Here is a 19,853-nt window from a genome sequence, read left to right as displayed (position 1 = left end):
CGCCTTCCAACTTCCAGTGTAATTATAATGTATCTACTTGTAGCTTTCGGAGCGTGCCAGTTATGTATGGCGTTGATTACACAGCAAATTTTATTCAAAACTAAAATTGCAAATTAAAATTTTCAAGTTTTCATGCTGCACTTTTGGTTAAGTCAGTATGTACAATTTTACTCGAACGATAGCTGAGGGATTGAACGCAATTAGGCAGTAAGTTAGCCAGTGATTGTTATAAAAAAATGTGGTGTTGGTAATATATTAAATTCATTACTTAATTAAGAGTCCGCAGCCATATCAGCCAAATTTCACCTTCCCATACAAATGGAGTTTCTTTCTCATTTTAAAACTACGTGTTGGATTGTAATGAAACTTTGCACATATAATGTCATGAGGTAATTATAGGTATGCCTGTAATTAGTTTATATAGCTCCAACTTAAAAAAACCAGCCAAGTGCGATTTACTACTTAGTACCTAACGTGCTGCTGAGTGCTGACTCTTTAAGTATAACTTAACCCACCGTTAGGCGATTTAAATGAAAATAAATATATCAAATTCATTTATAAATAAATCATTCCCCTGGACTGCCTTTACATTTTGTATACACATGTGATCCAGTTTGGATCGATCGACATCAGGTCTGGCCTAGTGGGTAGTGACCCTGCCTATGAAGCCGATGGTCCTGGGTTCGAATCCCGGTAAGTGCATTTATTTGTTTGATGAGCACAGATAAGTATTTGTTCCTGAGTCATGGATGTTTTCTATGTATTTAAGTATTTGTATATTATATATATCTTTGTCTGAGTACCCACAACACAAGCCTTCTAGGCTTATCTTGGGACTTCTTTTCTTCAATTTGTGTATGAATGCCCCTATAATATTCATTATTTAGTTATTATTACAAACGAAGACCGGATGGAAGTTGGACAGTCCTTAAGAACCGTGAGATTGAAGACCTAGTGGCTGAACCTAACATCATGGGAGAAAGTAAAGCCCACAGACTCCGTTGGTTAGGCCACCTTGAGAGAATGGACGAAGATCGGAACGTAAAAAGAGCGTACCTGGGTCGCCTAGCAGGAGGACGTCCTATCGGACGCCCTAGGTATCGCTGGAGCGACATGGTGGAGGCGGATCTGCGCGAGCTTCGAGTCGACAATTGGCGAGAGGTCGCACAGGACCGAGAAAAGTGGCGCTGTCTTGTGTCGGAGGCCAAGTCTCATTTTGGGTCGCTGAGCCAACGGAGTAAGTAAGTAGTTATTATTCCCTTTTTTTAAAGGTCTCCTATAAGGGACTGGACTTTAGCCAAGTAAGAGTTTTGGTATTAACATCACATAAAAATAAATCGACTTACCAATATTACACACATCATATAACAATACGAACATCAATTTCGCTCAGGCAACAAGGGTGTCACCACTCTATCAATCTGATTCTAGGACAGAGGGCGGACATCTGACGCCGGTGTCAAATTATCCTCTGCCCTCCTGATTTATTTACCTTCGTGTCCTGTTCATACATCAATTCATGGGAAATCTATTTTCAGCTGGAACACTCAGGAAAAACATATGTCAGTGTAATTGATACCCAGGTAATAGGGTGTAGGTTGTATAACAAGGTAATTTTGGTAAAGTGGTAAACTCGTAGTTGGTTCATTCTACTTTTTACTGCAGATTTTTGCGATTTCAAAAAGTCTTGAATTTTTATATTCGTAATGCGTTTTAACTTACACTAGCTACTGAAACATGATATGCACAAAATAGGCCTCAATATTTAACCCTTGATTTTATTTTATTTTTAGAATGTATAGCCTGGAGTGTGCAAACATACAAATATGTTACCGTCCCTGCCGTTTTACTTATAATGACTACTTTGTTACCTATGAAAAGATATATTATAAAAATAGATACATAATTTTTTACCTTGGTTCCAAGGCAAGGTACCGTTAGTGCGGTATTAAAATGTGGTTTATATTGATATACAATTTAAAAATACATAATTTACATATATAAAAATCAAATACTTGGTTCTGGGGACAAAAAAACCTGCAGTAAAAAGTAGAATGACCCAGTTTAGCGGACGTTGCAAATTGGAACTTATTATTTTGGAACAAGTTCTCATTTCCTTAGTATCATTTCGCGGAGTGTGACATGTACAAATATTTAGTTCGGAATGGCATTCAGGTCTCTGATATTACTCTTTCAAGTTCACGTGTATTGACGACCGGTTTGGCCTAGTGGGTAGTGACCCTGCCTACGAAGCTGATTGTCCGGGGTTCAAATCCTGGTAAGGGCATTTATTCGTGTGATGAGCATGGATATTTGTTCCTGAGTCATGGGTGTTTTCTATCTATTTAAGTATTTATAAATATTTATATATTATATATATCGTTGTCTAAGTACCCTCAACACAAGCCTTATTGAGCTTACTGTGGGACTTAGTCAATTTGTGTAATTTTAACTATTTGTGTAATATTTATTTATTTATTTAATTACTAGCTAGGGCCACTGAAAATTGGTCCATTTGTATTCAGTATTATTAACTGAATAATTGTGCAAATAAGAGCATCATCTTTGTAGACTTCTAGGGTTCCGTATCCAAAAGTGGAAACTACATAGTTCCGTCATATCCGCCATTTTGCCTAAAAATTATAAGCTAGGTATTTTAATTAAATTTGGAACAAAGGTGTGTTTTGTAAGCCGCTACTTAGTTAAGAAGTTAAAATTTAAAAATAATATATACCTACATAAAATTTTAATATAATATTTTTTTGTAAATATTAACGTAACATCCGAAAGGTTTTTAAAAACAACTTCAAGGTTTCTTAAATTCTGGGTTGATTAAGTAAATTCTTTTGAAAAAAATGTGTCCCGACCTAACTTGGAACCGGGCGTACAAACAATTAACAAAACAACGTAAGTACCGAGAAGATACGTCCTTTTGCTAGCATGGCATTTTCGTATCGTATTAAAGTACGGAACCCTCCATTATATGTGGGCCAACACGTACTTGGCTGGTTTTAACTTTTTAAGGCTTAGATTGTACCGAGATAGATTGTAGCCAAATTACGATGTTAAATAAATTTATATTCTTTCTTTCTTTCATAGTAACTGTACCGCGTATTATAATGCTTTCGATGATAAAACTGTACACTACTCGTACTGTCAAATCAATATTGGATTGTTTGAATAGTGCATGCTGTTCTTGGGCGCGACATATCTAGTTCAGTCGCCATCAGATATATCGGAGCGGCCGATGTGCTAAAATATATCTGAACACGCACTCTAACGCCTTGACAATAGAGACGTGACACTTGTGAGCACCTCGGCCGCTCCGATACACCTGATGGCGACTGTTCAAGCTACGTATTTTTATTTGTATTATTTATGTAGATAAAGTTACATTGATAATTCAGACATTATTGTTAGCTTGGCTAAAGCGCGGTACCAAGTTTAGTTTATGTAGGTACAAAGATAATAGGACATCCGGGATTAATCCAGTCGTATTTACGACCACTTATTTGATTTAGGATCGCGTTGATTGACAAATTACGCCCATCGATGTATACTTTGCACGCCTGTGACCTATTTAGCTCTGCCATTGAGCGCAGTGTTCATTTTTTCCATATTTACGCCGTTGGTGGCATCTTTATTTGCCAAGATATTAGTATTCCGCAGTCGAGCGCAATACGTATCTCTATTACGGAAAACAATGGAGGAGGTTGGGTTATAATGCCATCGTATTATTCCGAGATGAAAATATCCGGCATATTCACACTAAAGACTTAATTCAATATTTCAGGATTGTGAATGTTTCAAGTTTGTTTGTTTTACTGAATGAGGGAAATCCGTTATAATTGGGCGGAAAAGTGCTAGTAATTTTGGGTGGATTGCTGAACGATAAAGAGACTGTTGTAGCTTTTGTTTGAACACCGTCTTTTAGATTTACATTTTATATAGAAAGCTTTGTGATTGCTCTGTTTTGAAGGTTATTGTCTGTTATTACGGGTACTCATAATATCCTAAAATATATTTGGCTGTAGGTAAGCAAGGGCAGGGACGGAAGTGTCTTTTCACTTTAGTTGAAAGGAATAAAGGTGAAAGGAGCACGAACGAGACAGCTGTCGAGACCTAGACCCTTGTTACCTATGGCGCCTTAAGCATAACGCCAGTACCCGCCAGATATAATTTATTAATGGAATGCCCATTTGAATATTTCAGTCCAAATTGCAAATAGAAAAAGTTCGGTTGACTTTGTAGGTTTACTATGGAAATTGGAAGAGCCCATCCATCAAGTACATTTTCATCCTGCTTCTTGTTAGTTAAAGTTATGTTATGATATAAGAATATGTACTATACATATTATGGAGATTTTCTATTTTTAAAATCATTCTTTGCTGAAATATGGATAGTCATTCAGATGGAAGAGATTCCAATGTCAACTGGTATGTTGATGTGTATTTTGCGTTATATCTCGGTTATTATATTACTTACTATCTATTTTGCATTCCAAAATTATTAACAAGAATTTCATTCATTGTAATTTGAATCGTTGAAAGTCGACTTTTGTGCGTCCCATCAGCCGTAAAAGTGCTTGGCGACTTTATCAGTGAATTCATTCATAATTTCTGCATGCTTTTCGCAGCTTACTGTACAATTATGTTCAAATAGTCTTCTTATTAACGATATGTGTATTTCTAAATTAATCGCTATTAAGGATGGTATACAGTACACACTTAAGAAGAGATAAAACAGTGTAGGAACATGGAAGTTAAACTTGTTCAACCCGTTTTCTGCCGGCGAGGATTCGCGCCACCTCATCATGAGTTGCGAACTTAGTTTCAGACCTATCTGTCGACTCTCATTATTTATCTTCCGTTTCTCGGGAGTAGGTAATATTTGGAACGAGATGTATTATAAAGTGGAAGAATAAGTTAACTTCTACGATGAAGAATGTACGAGTAAAGAAAGTTTGTAGAATATAGTATGACATGTGCATGTATTTCATGACATGTGCCGTATGTCATGAAACATTTTATATAAAATTTGGAGTGCTTTTGAAATGTTACCAATTGCTGAATATTCCTTCTTTTTATGTTTTTGACGTGTTTAATAAAAGATATTAAAAACCATGGCCAATAAGGCGCCATTTCGTTCTCTATGCTAACGAAGCAGACCCTAACTATAAACCTAGCGATAATACGCTCTTGATTATAGTAAAATGTTGCCAATGTATAAAGACATATGTTAAAATACTTATTTTACAGGATTTAAGGTTAACGTTTGTTTAGTAGTTTGGTAGTGGTGGTGGCCGAGTGGATATGACGTTCGACTTTCAATCCGAAGGTCGCTGGTTCAAATCCTGGCTCATACCAATGAGTTTTTCGGAACTTATGTACGAGATATCATTTGATATTTACTTCTAGCTTTTCGGTGAAGGAAAACATCGTGAGGAAACCATACATCTGCGAAGAAATTCTAAGGTGTATGTGAAGTCCCCAATCCGCATTAGGCTAGAGCGTGAGAACTATAGCCCAAGCCCTCTCCCGCATGAGAGGAGGGCTGTGCCCAGCAGTGGGACGTATATAGGCTGAATTATTATTATTGGTTTGGTGAATATATATACCTATAAGCCACTGATTCATTTGTTTATATAAATTATCATCATAAAATGATTTGACAATGTTTCCAAAATTAGACATTAATATCCCCACATCGTAACGTCCTGATATTTTACTCCGAATGCAGTCAACAACAAACTGTTTTCACGACTATATCTTAACCTATAGAAATATATACAAAGAGATCATTCATTTGTCTGTCTTGTATTAAAACTACAATTTATTGTCCGGGGTAATGGAATAGTAGTCCGGTAAATCGGCAGTGTCGAGATTTAAACTTCGCATATTTATGAGGACATTATGAGACTAGCTACAGCCCCAAACTTGGATGTAACTTGTTCAAGTTATACCATAAATATAGTTCCAGATAATTTTCGTCACCTGTGCCGCCTTCTGGCTTAATTTAATTAATTGTCCCACGCCTACAAGTATGTACCCTTTATTACAAAAGCAGGAAATTATGGGTAAAAAAGGTATTTTTAGGAAAACGTGATAGGTGGCTTGCCTTATCAAATTTAATTAGGAAAAACGACTACAATCAAAACCGTTTCTGGCAATAAAAATTCCTGTTTACGGGTGCCAAATTAATTCAGGCACTTCTGACCTTAACTTAACGAAACTGGTGGGGAAAAAATCAAAGTATGTATAATTAAAAATACTTACTAAAATAAATAAATATTCTATTCTATATTCTATATTCTATAAAACACCCATGACTCAGGAACAAATAACAACACTATCACACAAATAAATGCCCTTATCGGAATTCCAACCCGGGACCATCGGCATCATAGGCAGGGTCAAGGCCAAACCGTCATGCTTTTAAACACGTTGTAAGTACCCATTTTGATGCAATTTTTTAGATACAGGTTTTTAGTGACTTCGTTTTTCTTATTGCTTGTAATTTAGCATTAACTTGTCTACCTATACAGTTTTCTATATAAGCTTTATCAAACAGGTTTTATTAGTGAGATTCTAAATATATACGTTATAATGTTCTACTCTATTAATATAACATTTGCGAAAGCTACCACTACGTCGTTTGAAAAGAAGAGCTGGTAATATTTTATTCAACGTGCATTCCGTTGAAACGCAACCGAGGAACGTAAAACTCCAGGCAGCCTCGCTCGACCTGTCTGCAGTCAGAAACACCGACACAATTCAATTAAGCATTTTGCTTCATAAGCGGCAAGAAAATAAAGCAAATCTTCTGTATTTCTGCTCGAGGAGCTGGTAAATAAGAGCCTTAGCGTGTTTACGTTACTTTCTAGACTGGATTTTCTGATTTTAAATAAATATATATACGCTAGTTATAGTTTTTGAGCTTATGAGAATTTAGTTGTTACTCATTCTTATTTACCGGTATACTAAACTTAAGCTTGCTTTCGCATTTATAACTTGTAGTAAAAATAAAACGTGTACCTACTTGGTATAAATTGTTTTTTCCACGTCTAGTGAACCTGGCTAGTAATCTCGAGCAATAAATACATCTATGTTATTCGATAAACTTTTCGTGGTTGAATCAATACAACTATTTAAGTTAGCATATCTCTACTGTAATCCTGTCCAATACTTTTACCATTTTTATTTAATATGAATTTAATAGCCCTATACGGCTACCACTAGTTTTGACATTGACATATTCTCTAACGTCTATGTAACTTACTTTCTATACATCCCGCTGGTACAGTCAGCGTCAAATACTTCGTAGCAGTCAAAGTAGCCAAATAGTTCGGTACACCATATATTTAGTATGGTGTACCGAACTATTTGGCCACTTTGACTGCTACGAAGTATTTGACGCTGACTGTACTAGCATATTATCAAAACTAGTGGTACCCGTACTGGAGGTCGATTTATATTGTTACCAAAAAATGTGATATGCCTTATGAGTTATGACTTATGACAGTTAAGCTCTGGTTTCCTAGGATAGCGGTACCTTCATATAGCGGCCGTCTCAATACAGAATAATACGGCTAAATATGGATGAGTAGTATTTAGCCGTATCATTCTGTATGGAGACAGCCGCTATATGATGGCACCTAGGAAAATAGAGCTTTATGACACAACTCGCGCTTCAATAAGCACATCGATCGTATCATATCAATAGAACTGATTTTAAAATCTGAATAAGCACCCATATTTACTTATTGTAAAATATATTAACTCGTAACACCCGACGTTTATTGGTATACAAATTATATTTTTAGTAAGTTTTAAACATTCATAAACTGCAAATAAACTTAGGTACGACTATAACCTCAATTCAGACTTCACCAGAATACTGTAGTAATTGGAGGAAAACTTCCTAATTTAAATATTACGGCGCGTATGAGACGAGATATAAAACCCGCCAACTACGTTTTAATTAAAGCATAAAGTATTCAAACGCTGTAATAACGAGGCGAGCGGTACATACGTTGGCTATGGTTTCCTTGCACGGAATCGCTCACGACAAACGCTTGCGATTTCAACATTGTTAACATGCAGATATACCTACTCTGAAAATGCTGCATTACATATACAAAAAAATGTACTATGTTCGCATATTCGTGTGATTAGTTCTTCCCATAACCGAGTGGCAGAAAGGGTCCACGCAGTGCCGCATCCCCTTAACTATTTAGTACGGCTAGCACATCTTGCATATTATCAATTCGCTCTGATTTTGTCTTTCTCGTGCGGATAGTCGCATGATATGCTGTAAATTTAGACATATTTACAACGCGCTAAGTTTTATGGTTTTCGATTGATCGTCGCAAATCACAGTACCTGATGAATAGACAATATATTTTTTCGACATCTAATAACTTCCAACCATAATTTAGCTTCGTTAATGTGTAATAGGTATTTACCTACTGGTTACTTTCCGTGATGAAATTTTATTGTTATGCTTTTTATCAGGCTCTGATACCAAACGCTAATGTTCTGCGCCAATCGCAATCGCGACACATGTAAAACTAGCTTTACTAAGGCCTTGTTCGCTCCGAGTGTAGACATGCGACAGCCCCGGGTTCATAATTCTCCTCAACACTATCCAACCAACACAAGTGCTGCATATTGGTCGTGGATAAATTGGGGCGAAGCTTCTTGTGCATTGTTTTACTCGTTAAGCATGTGTACTTAGTTTCAATAATATGAAATTCATTATGAGAGCTTAGCAACATGCCGTATGCATGTTATAAATAAACAAATTTGGAAATAAACTATAAAAGATGACGCGATGATAAAATTTATGGACATATTTAGTGCGTTTTAATTATAACATTGAATTTTTAGAACAACTAAGTTGCCTGTTACTCGTAGACTAAAAGTAGACGCCAGCGTGTTTAGTGAAATATGAAGATAATAAAAACAAAGAAATGCTTTGGATAATATTTTCATAGTTAGAAATTGATCGATTCACAAGTGTATTCCTGTAATTTTATTTATTACTGGAACAATTTACAGTAAATACTCACTAAACAAAGTTTTAATACGGGTATGCGGTAATTAATGGACAACCTTTGACCACCGACGGGGCACCTTAGAAACTTGACTTATAGGTCTCGTAGAAGTATCGTGGTTTTCGAGATAATCGCACTTTTCTTTATTTTTTAATAGCCAGCAGCAGAGTTGTCATTAAAGTGAAGTAGGGTTCACTTTAATGACAACTCTGACTCTGCAAGAAATAGGAATTGCCTATTGAATTGTATCGTGACCAGTGTTGGCTGAACCTTAATTAGAATTGACTATTAACCATTACAAATTGAACCGTAAATCGTAACGGACGGCTACAGTTTACGGTTTAATTTGTAATGGATAATGGTTAATTCTAATTAACGTTAGCCAACACTGGTCGTCACCTACTTACGTAACAAGTGATGACAATTTAAAATAAAGTTTATCGATTTTTTTTTAACGCCCTTTAACCGAATTTTTGCTTTAATGAACACTTCAGTATTCATGTGCTGCGGGCCTAAATCTGTAAGTCAAATATGAACTTTGCTTTCAATCGATACTTGGGGAAGTTGGGGACATTTATAAATTGGCTTAGTTGTAATCAAAGCGAGAGGCGTACTTAGAGCGCTTGGCTGCTATCCCCATAGAAAACCGAGCTCTCTGCCTTATAGCCTAGTATGTGTTGACCTCGAAGCCAAGTGACATCTATGCGTTATCAGAGATCTCATTTATACTGGTACCGGCTTGGTAAGCGATAAGAATTTCGACCCTTGGAGCCTTTTTATGCAAATCTTAGAGATGTGCGGAGGATTTTAATGAAAGAGCAATTACTTTGATGCCCTGCACTCGTCACGTGTCGGCCTTTAGGGAAAACGGACGGACGGATATAAATACAAGTTGGTTTATTGATTTAAATTAAAATGTGTTACCGACTGTACTAAAAAGCAGTAAACATGATTCGATTTAATATTTCTCTCTTCATCAAGGTAATAAATAATAGTTGCCATCCAAAATTAACAATTTGCTGTATAATTTTGAGACAGTAATAAAGATATACCGATTACTAGTTATTAACCCAGAAATGTACGCCTAATTGTACGGCTTAGGTAAAAGTAATAATAAAATATTTATTGTAGAAAAATACATATTAAAATGAACAAACTAATAGTAAGAAGTACAAAGTTTAAAGGTTAGCGGGTAACATTGTAAAGTTGGTGAAATATTTATGAAGTTAGTTATCCGTCAATACACTCAATACTAATATAATTGTAGGTTGTTAACTATATTTTTATTTTCAATAACAGAGTTTTCATAGTAAAACGTTATCTCGCAACTAGATCGCAATAAAAATAGAAATTTACTGGAGCAGTCTCAACGTGAGCGCAATATAATAAAAAAGTGGATGACTCCCTTACGCAGCTGGAATTTTAATCAATTTTGTGGCCAATAACTGGAGCCGGGCGAGCGGAGCTCTTCGCAAATTACCGCCTAAAACTGTTTGCTCGGACTATATTCGTCAGGATAACGGTTAATTTAATTAAAAAAAACGAGATTCGTCTCGGGGTTTGCGTAACAGGGTCGATTATGCTAAAGACTGCCCGAAAGTATTTTTCAGTCGTGAAAAAGGAAGTTTGTGTACCGCAACAGGGTTGTTTTAACATAGCACATAGCAGGGAAGGAAACGAAGAGTAGATTGCAGAAATTAAACGAAACTTCTTAAACAAAAGAAAGCAGCTCAATATGGACAACAGGAGGAAACTGCACCTAGCCTGCGCGGTTCGGAAAGTATTGGAGTTTCAAAGACCTTGCTACCTGTTTGAAAAACTAAAATGGGTCAATGATAGGTACACGCAGCAAATCGCTAAGGAGAAGCACGAAACTTGCGAAACCTACGCACAAGACGGCATTCTTTAGAGGGAGCTTTTGCTGCTGTAAAGATCTGGAATGACATGCCGCCACCCATACGGGAACCGATGGGACTATTAAAATACAGGCGGTTAGTCAAAATGTATTTACTTGATATGCAGAGCAAATTTTTTTCTCCCTCCTGAAGACACGAAATTTGGTACTTACATACATTCGCACGCTTAAGAGCAATTCCTAGCTGAGCAACTTTTCAAATCTCGAATTTTTGAAGCTATGTTTCTGTCGCGCTGCGGTGGGCGGGAGCGGGAGCTATCTAAGTGTGAGTGCGCGCACACAGATGCGAGACGCGAGCGCCCGCTCATTGCGCGCCGTTCCGTTGACATTGCCGGCTCGCCGGCCGGAATTCATCCTGCGCTGCCCGACATAAGTAGTTTTTGATGTTATCACATAATATTGTTTTTAATTATTATTTTTACGACCAGTTTGGCCTTGTGGGTAGTGACCCTGCCTACGAAGCTGATGGTCCCGGGTTCAAATCCTGGTAAGGGCATATATTCGTGTGATTAGCATGGATATTTGTTCCCGAGTCATGGGTGTTTTCTGTGTATTTAAGTATTTATAAATATTTATATATTTAATATATATATCGTTGTCTAAGTACCCTCAACACAAGCCTTATTGAGCTTACTGTGGTACTTTTCAATTTGAGTAATAATATCCTATAATATTTATTTATATTGATTATTTATTTATTATATTATACTGTATCTATTAATTAATTCAGATAGACTACAAAAAAGAATGATGTCCTTGCTTCGGTCGTCGTACCTATCCGTGACAATAAGTTGGGTGTGATCATGGTGTGCTGTGAAATTTTGTAAGTAGGTATGGTTAACCTACAATCTAAATAGTAGTAGTAGTACGATGGGGCTAAACTTGTGCCGTCTTATTGAAGAACGTATCGCAATGACAATCTGGGTAAGGTATGTTGGGTTGCGATAATGCCGGACAATTTTGGGACCAATTGAGAGAACTCGCGATTTTTTTTTTCTAGATCGTGTCAGATTCTTGAAGTACGGAGCAAATCGTTAAATAATAACCGTAGATTCAGCCTGAATTTTGGTAATCTTCAATATATAAAGGTTTTAGTTTTGTACACGTGTAAAGATGAAACATACTTTTTTTAGGGTAACGAGTGTTTTGCCATCAAGGGGTAACATCGGATGGTGAATAATGGTGATGGTGATTGGTTTAAATGGAAAGAGAATAAGGTATCACAAAGAATAGGTCCGGTGTTTAGCCTTCTCCTACGTATATAAATTGCAGCCAACAATACAAATTTAAAAGTTGTCATCGAATGTCATAGTGTTGTGTTCCTGCCGGTGAGTAAGGTTGCCAGAGCTCAACGAGGGTGGGAGGGGGTTAGGGTCGGCAACGCGCATGTAACTCTTCTGGAGTTGCAGGCGTACATAGGCTACGGATACTGCTTACCATCAGGCAGGCCGTATGCTTGTTTGCCACCGACGTAGTATAAAAAAAAGAATGTTCTTTTTTTTCGTATTTTTGTATCCGATCTTAACCCTGATACAAAAATTTGGTAAAATTGTGGCTCTCAAACTTTGATACTTATATCATACGCCAATTTGATAAGTAAACAATGTGTTAACGGTAAAATATTGCAATTATATATATAGTTGATATACAATCTTTTTTTTGGATAAAATGTAAGGATCGTATGCAAAGAGTAAAGTAATAGAATAAAATATATAGGAAAAGAGAGCCCTCTTGAAGCATTTTAAGGAAACTAATTTCGAAGTGCTATCTCTATTTTGTATCCGAAACTAAGTATATATGTGTGCGTTAACATCTACATATGCATCCGTATGTGTAGGTACTTTCGTACTACATAATATTAGGTCTACTTCGGCGGTATACATGTTAGTTTTTTGTTTGATTTCTTGTAACTTTCATAGTTTTTCTGTTTACAAGATATTAAACAAAATACTAAATTGTAAGCCACCCAAGTAGACCTAATGTTATGTAGAAAAGTTTTAAAAAGAATGGAATAAAAAAAACATACTTTATAGTAATGCAAGAATATGTTTATTGCTTTCAATTTGGTATACAAGATAGTAATAGACTAGGTGTTGTAAGTACTGATTGCTGCTTCTGATTTTGTTTGGAATTGTTCTTTTTTTACCTATGTTCATCTTTGTGTACAAAGCTGCATTAGCTTCGTCTTCTGTGACTTGTGTCTCAGTCTGACCTAGAACTCTTTCATGTGCTCATAACTACCTTGCCTAGTTCTCAACTGGGCGTTTCTTCTTTGACCTTAATATCCAACTGGACGTGAATTCAAGATATTCCGGAGGTAAAGTAAGGACAGGTATAGATAATTCCTGGTAATTTCGTCGTCGATCGTTAGAGGAATAATAAGTTCATATCAATCATATCTGTAAAAAAAATTTTTGACAGTAAACAACAGTTGCTAGGTAACAACATTATGAATGAAGATAAGTCTTGCTCTTGACATACGAGGTATATGCAACCTTCTTAATGTTGTATTCATGCCTTTAAATTTTGTCAATCTTATAGTGATATCTGGTGATGTAGTTTGCATAATCGGCAGCTTCAGCTTTACGCAAAAGTATGTTATCGGATCCCATTAATAGAAGTCGCCGCCATCTTTACTAATGTTAACTACATTTGTAAGTGTTGCCCCCCGGATCGTATGTTACTATTACTTAATTCCTTTTTGAAAGTTGAAAAAAAAAAAATTTGAAACTTTTAGGTCCTGTATTTTTAATCATTTCCATATATGTAGTATTTCAATATTCATTTTATTGCGAAAAATTGCTTATTTGCTAGGTAGCAAAATAGGTATTTTACTAGATTTTGTTATAAAATTCATCATCCCTATACAATACAAATACTCTTTATTACACACCTCAATAAAAAAAACAATACAAAAGAAAACAGAAACATAAGCACAGGAAAACAACATGCGGTCTAATCGCTAAAACGCAATCTCCAGGCAACCTTTGGGCAGCGGAAATTAAAAAAATTACATTGTCAGTAAGTAGGTGTACATACACATACATACAAAATAGACTACCTAAATCTTTTCCTTTTGATTTACCGTCGCGTTGGTACTGGATAATAATAACGGTACGAAAGTGTGATCAAGAAAACAATAAATGTGATAATTAAGTAGGTAAATTGAAGAAAATTTAAAATTTGACATACACTGCTGTTTTTTAAATGTGTAAAGATCGTATTGTTTCTTTCCGATCTTTACCTGGAAGGGTCAAAATCGGATATTGGTCTACAGCAATCCTAGGTCTGTTTTTGATTGGATTGTTTTATAAATAAACATCTAAAACGAAATTATACATTAACACAATTACAAAAACAAACACATTTTCATCACATTACACAAAATAAATTACAGGGCGAAGATCGGATACACGAAATTTACCTTGCTCTATGTGATTGCGCAACTGCGCATAGCACAAACCCGATATCCCTGAGTGGCGCTGGGACACTGGCAGTCGAGGCAATGAAATGGCGTCTTACACAATGTTGCCAACATTAAAAAATAAAGCCAAATTAGGGAGAAATGAATTTGCTACGTTCTTCACCCACATCCGGTATTATCCCAACATACCTTAATCGTTGAACCGCCGCATTTCAAAATGGCCCTTATTTTGATATCGGCTAGCCGTAATGTAAATTTGCTATCTAGTGGTTTACTTGTGACGCACAAGTGTGAGCAATGCAAGACAATCAAATTGTTAATGGGTATTTATGATGTTTTAATCAAAATAAGCAGATTGGACCTATTATCCTACTTAGCTTTGTTTACAGGCCTTTAATAGTAAACATAACTAAACATAAGCACTACATGACCTGCAATGTAAAAAAATACAAAAAAACGGTTTGAAGTGACAGGCCATTACGGGTACATATTGGAATATAATAGAATATAAATATTTATTACGAAACTATGGTACATAATAGTTGTTACATTAAAGAGTGTGAAAACACATGACACCCTTTTCTTAGAACTACGTGGTATTTTGGTTATATTACGGCGATCGACTGTTCGACGACAACAACGTACAAGGTGCAAAGTGCTAAAAGGTTCGAACTACGTAAGCTGCAGGATAATAATCTAGAAGCCGAAACCTATCGCCTGGTATAAAAATTTTCTTAAAATGTCACTTAGTATAGATTTTTAAATGACGCATACAGTGCCATCTGAGTCAAAAATTTGTATACTAACACGAACACCATTCCAAGTGCCACATCGAATCGTACACGATGAATGCCATCTTAGTCACTCGCGCGCACGGAGCGCTATTTACCACATCGCACTCAGTTCGCGGCCGACCGGCTAGTCATGGGTTGTGAAAGATTTGATCGTTTTTTAGAGAATATTAACATGTTGTTACGTTACTTTTTTCTTAATTTTGAGTTTCTGTTAAGAATTTTGTTGAATTCATTCGATCGATAAGTTTGTTAATCAAATATAAGTTTGTTAATCATGAAGGAGAAACGTGCGAGACGGTTGGAATCATTAAAATCAGCAGCAAAAAGATCGGGTACGGATTGCATCAAAACAGAACTAAATAAATCGACCACAATAAATGGAGGTATGTAATATTTATTTAGGTTTTTTTTATATTTTTGCGTTTATATGCCTAAAAATGTATAAAGTGTTCTATGTGACACATATACCTACATACGTGTAAAGTATTATTTAAGAGAACTACGTACACAGGACTATCTGCCACTGAGAACTATATACGTTACTATAATAGCTGTAGTTAACAAAGCACGTAAATCTATGTGCGACTTAGAATTGTTTACGCCATTTAATCAGTCACTTAGAACTATTTACCTTTTAGAATTCATTTTTGTACACACTCATAATAGTATGACTATTGCTATTTATATCTGTCATTGCAAGTTCTAATTGAAACATTAAAGCGTAAGCGTAATATTATGTTATAATGCTATGCTATGTGTAATATAATAACTATCGCAGATTAAGGTTTTATACGGGCAGTTTTGTTGTATAGCTAATCCTTATTTTGATCATTGTTTACTTTGCACCACGAATAGAGCTTTACGTATAAATATATGCACATAATGTTAAAGCTTATGTTGCTTTTAATATGCATGGTATTTGACTTTCAGTGTCACCACTAAGGATGGACGAAGCATCATGCGAGGAATTATAAAGAGCACTGCCAACTGCGTTTGAGGAGCCAAAAGATACGCATTCCACTAATACAAGCATATCAAGTCAATTTGAGAATCAAATCTCCATACCATGTTTTGTTAATGACTCTGATTATAGTGCAGGTGAAAGTATGTTTAAAAGTATTAACGAGTTGGAGAGCAGAGAACATATCGAATGCTGTATTAGCACCATCATCATCCGTTTTATTCGGTGAAATCACATACTCGCCCCAGTCAACGAATGCACTAACATATAGTAACAGTCCGTTGCCCCATAATTTTTCTGATCTTAACAGTCTTATGAATTCTATGATTATAAAACCTATGAGCATGCCCGAAAGTTGTGTTAATTTTAATAAGACGCCAATCATTTCCGACTCAAGTGACACTGAAAATTATTATATTAGAAAGCAAATATTAAACAAAAAAAAATAATTAAAAGAAAAGACAAAAACGTTAGGCCATCGCAAACCCAAGCGACTCCGTTTGGATTCATCATCTATGGATTCTTTAAATGAGATTGAGTCGAGTGATGAATCAACCCAAGTGCACAAAAAAAGGTCACACAAGGGTGTTAAAGTAATCCTAACCCTGGAAAAAAGAAGCAAAAATGGAAAAAGTTGGATAGACAACGTTCGAAATATAAGATGTTAACATTATTTTCTAAGAAGAATATTATGTCTTTTTGTTTTGTAAAATTATACACATTTTGTTTTTTAGGTTTTTAAATAATTAATAGAATCAGGTGTTACTTTGCGGAAATCCATACTAATTAAAATAAAAAATATTACTTTGTTAATCCGCAAAAAGATAACGTGCTAGTGTCAGTTCTAACTCGTTAGTATAACTTGCGTATTTTTAGATGCAATTAATGTTTACACCCTCCCACTGCAAAAATAAATACGCAAATAAATATAACAACGCACCACCAAAAGTGTTTCGCCTCTCTACGAGGCATCCTCAGGAGATGCTGGAGATGAGAGATGCTGACGCCCGACAACTGAACCCCTATTCAGTTGTCGGGCATAATACGCAAGTAAGTATAACGGGTTAGCACTGATTGAATAGCACACGTTATCTTTTTGCGGATTAGCAAATTCATATTTTTGTTTTTTTTTTTCAGCTGTGAGGCATTTTTTATGTTTTGAAAAAGATTTGTATGAGTACATATATTATAATATTTTCAGAAAGACTTACAATTCAATTCTAGGATAAAGGATGTGATAGTACAAATATTAATTATTGAAGTTCCTAAGTCAGAGCTTTGGTTAACTTTTGACTATTAGATTGTTATTTATATTATTTGTGTTTTTATAAAAAATAAAATAATTATATTTATGCTGAGAACATGTCTCTTATTATTTCACTTATTTTCCAAGGTGAAGAATATTATCTTTGTTTTTTTTTTTTTTTTTTTTTTTATATTGTGAGACATTGTTTATTTTAATGTTATGCATGCGAAAAGACTTGTTTGAATACGTAATTTTGTCAGAAAGACTGATAACTTATGTGATGTAAAAGAAGATTGATCAATGTGATAGTAAAAATTAAGGTAAGTAAGTATGAACAATGTTAAAAGGTGCTCCTATTTTCCTGACTAATTCCGTGATTAAGACTGATATGAAAGGTTTTAGTAACAAGTTTACTTTTTTATTACATTTTATTGAATAAATATCACATCCAATATACTTTTACTTTCATTTAGTACTTTCTTCATAATTATTAAGCTATAAAACGAATGTCGAATATGATTCTATCTGCAAAATGTGTCAAAATTATAATTATGCAGATTTATAAACAATAATTATGTAACCAAAAATTAAATAAAAAACGGCGCGTCAAAACTATGTTATATAATTTAGAAAAATAATCAGAATAAATGACTTAAATTTGATAACCTAATTCACACATAGAACCTTTTATAGTGAGTCGGACACTTTCTTTACGAAGTATAATATTCTAAGTCCCAGATAGACCTACATACGTAGATTTTATAGAAAATTGTAACCAAGTATAATGTTCTAAGTACCAGATAGACCTGCTTACGTAGTTTTTAAAGAAAATTGTAACCAAGTATAATATTCTAAGTGGTAAATAGAACAGTATACACAACGGTGAGCAAATAGTTATAACTTAATCCAGTGGACTATCTGCATTTTCTCAAAAACTACAATTAAATTGAGTTATATGAAAATAAAATAAGCAATAAAATAAAATAATAATCAAGTGTGCCAAATTTCAGGTTATTATCTATAAAACGAAAAAAAGTATAAGGATTCTACTTCTGTTTTGCTCTCCTGTAAAGTTGTCATTTCTCAATTAGAATCATATACGTTGTTGTCGTCGTGTTGGTTGTTGGTGTATTTTTTCTCATTTTAACCATTAACATGTTATGCCCATCACTATTCCTTCTGTGTACGTATATTTAGAAATTGTCTCCGCCTCTAATTCGTGCGATAAGGACAACTGCAGCTCGGACTAAAATTCACACGCAAAAAACTCAAAAATCGAGGTTTCGCTCTCGACTGTTTCCTCCTCCAAAACGCAATCAATCTTTATGAAATTTTGGAAACTGCAAGAGGAAGAAATAATCTATGCCGCTATGTTTTGATTTTTTGGATATTTTTTGTTATATTTGTATACTGTGCCTTTTTTTACAGCCAATTCAATTGAGCCGTTTTTGCGATTTTCGAGGCGCTGTATCTTTCTTAAAAATAAAATAATCCAAAAAAGCAAAACATAGCGGCACAGATATTGATGATATTGATCTTATTTGAAAAAATCACTGCTCTAGGTTGAAAATCCAGGGAGGAATCAGTCGAGAGCGTTTGTATGGGAAAATCGCAACTAGGAATTCCTCTTGACTAAATACCACACCCACACAGACATGGACATACACATGCACACACACACACACACACACACACACACGCACATACATGAGCACACAATTTTTTCACTTTTTCACTTATATATATTTTACTTTTACTTTTGTTTTGATTTTATATTTGTAGAGCCTAGCAAAGCACAGTAATTTGTTAACCTGCGACCGACCGATCTCAAGGGTCCAGTCTGAAAACCAGTGCTAGGCCCTCTGCTTGGCATATGCTGAGATTGGAGCCCATTGCCCAATCATCAGGTATTAAATGTAATGAATTACCTATCTTTCTAATTCATTTGTATTTAGTATTTAAGGTTATTATTGTACTTAGTTCGTAAGGTTTTTTGTGGCAATCAATACTTTCGCATTCTCATTCTCAATTAGCTCAGCTCACGGTGTACCATACTTTCTGCACATCGGTGTAGTAAAATAGTAACCTAAAATAAGTTTAATAAAAGATTTTCTTCTGACATAAAAACTTATGAATCCCATAAAATTGTAAGGAATATTGAAATATATTTTACAGTACATATGGTGCTATTTTTTCGCACTAGTGCGTAAATTAGCATATTACGTTACTGTGTCGAACATTTAAAGGGCCATATGTACTGTAAAACGTTGTACGATACATGTGCGAATAGGTAATTCGCAACTCGTGTCGATTTAAAACACTCCCTTCGGTCGTGTTTTAATTTATCGCCACTCGTTTTGAATTTCCTATTTTTCGCACTTGTATCGTAATGTACTATTAAATGGCAATAACGCCAATTACAATACTGACTTGGGTACTTTTTATATCCCACATTACG

At 35.1% G+C, this 19,853-nt stretch overlaps 1 protein-coding gene and 1 long non-coding RNA gene across 8 annotated transcripts in view; both read left to right on the top strand.

Annotated features, from left to right (window-relative positions):
- LOC133524266 (kazrin) overlaps window positions 1-19,853 on the top strand; it is a 204,157-nt gene that overhangs the window by 142,090 nt on the left and 42,214 nt on the right. The gene's annotated exons all lie outside the window — the stretch shown is intronic.
- Window positions 15,066-16,312, top strand: LOC133524258 (uncharacterized). Its single transcript, XR_009800359.1, has 2 exons — window positions 15,066-15,571; window positions 16,119-16,312. It is a non-coding gene; the product is annotated as an uncharacterized LOC133524258 (long non-coding RNA).

This window comes from Cydia pomonella, chromosome 13 (assembly GCF_033807575.1).
Source record: "Cydia pomonella isolate Wapato2018A chromosome 13, ilCydPomo1, whole genome shotgun sequence".
NCBI classification, from domain to species: domain Eukaryota; kingdom Metazoa; phylum Arthropoda; class Insecta; order Lepidoptera; family Tortricidae; genus Cydia; species Cydia pomonella.
This window is presented reverse-complemented; position numbering and strand designations above follow the sequence as displayed.